Source organism: Geospiza fortis, unplaced genomic scaffold, assembly GCF_000277835.1.
Source record: "Geospiza fortis unplaced genomic scaffold, GeoFor_1.0 scaffold494, whole genome shotgun sequence".
Taxonomy (NCBI): Eukaryota; Metazoa; Chordata; class Aves; order Passeriformes; family Thraupidae; genus Geospiza; species Geospiza fortis.
Genome location: NW_005054691.1, coordinates 1,441 through 1,817, shown reverse-complemented (window position 1 = coordinate 1,817; position 377 = coordinate 1,441).

Here is a 377-nt window from a genome sequence, read left to right as displayed (position 1 = left end):
CCCACCGTGTCCCCCCTTGTCCCCTTCTGTCCTCCCCTGCCCCCCTCTTGTGCCCCAGTGTCCCCCTGTGTTCTTCCCGTGTCCCATCCCGCACCTCATGTGTCCTCGTGTCCCCTCATGTCCTCCCCATGTTCCCTCACGTCCCCCGTGTCCCTCCGTTGTTTCCCCCATGTCCGTCCATGTCCCCTCCGTGTTCCCAGTGTCCTCCTGTGTCCCCGTGTGTCCCGCTGTCTCCCCGTTTCTCCCCCATCCCCTCGTGCCCACCCCGGCCCCGTGTCCCCCGTGTCCCCCGTGTCCCCTCCGTGTGGCCCCCGTGTGGCCCCGAGGGGGTCTCAGTGCCAGCCTGCAGGGGAGTTGTGGCGGGGGGGGGGGGGGGG